Below are 810 nucleotides of genomic sequence, written 5' to 3' on the forward strand. Positions count from 1 at the left end.
GTGCACCTTGGCCAACGTGCGCGACTCGACCGAGCGCGCACTGGCCGAGGTGCACACCGATTTCACCTGGGTGCGCGCGCAGCACCTCGGGCGCACCGGGGTGCGCGCACAACGCCCGGGTTGCACCGTGGCCTGTGTGCTCGGGGCGCCTCGGGTGCGCGCTCGGTGTCGCCCCCGCTGCGCGCGGGTAGTGCGGGCAGCGCACCCCGGCCCGGCCCGGCCCCGACGGAGAACGCAAACGGGCAAAAGGTTTATTCAAATAGCATTGCGACGCCCGGCGAAAAACTAAAAAAGGGTGCAACACCGGGACTTCCCGGGAGGTCACCCATCCCAGTACTACTCCGGCCCAAGCGCGCTTAACTGCGGAGTTCTGATGGGATCCGGTGCACTAACGGCTGGTATGATCGCACCCGTTATGAGCTTGTCGCAGTGTGTACTTAGCAAACCGCGACCACGTGCGAATCCACCCCCGGCCACCCACCCCCGTCGAGGTGCACACCCTCCCTCGCGAAGTGCGCCCGTTCGCCAAGTGTGAGCCCTGCCCGGGTGCGCGCACCTTGCTAGGGCGTCGGGTTGTGCACCCGGCCCGGCCTACGTGCGTGCACCTGGAGGGGGCGTCGTGTGCGTGCAGTGTCCCGTCTGCAACGCGGTGCCCACACACCACCTCGGGCGCCAACGACCTGCGCTCACATGTGGGCCGAGTGCACCTTGGTGCATGTTCGGGGCGCCTCGGGTGCACGCTCGATCTTGCCCCGGTGCACCAAGGCGCTCGGTTTGCCCCGGGTGCGCACTTGGTGCAAGGTGGGCACC

General features: G+C 68.0%; 1 non-coding gene across 1 annotated transcript; it reads right to left on the bottom strand.

Annotated features, from left to right (window-relative positions):
* Window positions 1-292: 292 nt before the first annotated feature.
* Window positions 293-412, bottom strand: LOC131873538 (5S ribosomal RNA). The gene has a single exon (XR_009371462.1). It is a non-coding gene; the product is annotated as a 5S ribosomal RNA (ribosomal RNA).
* Between the last annotated feature and the right edge of the window lie 398 nt (window positions 413-810).

The sequence above is a fragment of the Cryptomeria japonica genome, unplaced genomic scaffold, assembly GCF_030272615.1.
Source record: "Cryptomeria japonica unplaced genomic scaffold, Sugi_1.0 HiC_scaffold_1960, whole genome shotgun sequence".
Lineage (NCBI taxonomy): Eukaryota > Viridiplantae > Streptophyta > Pinopsida > Cupressales > Cupressaceae > Cryptomeria > Cryptomeria japonica.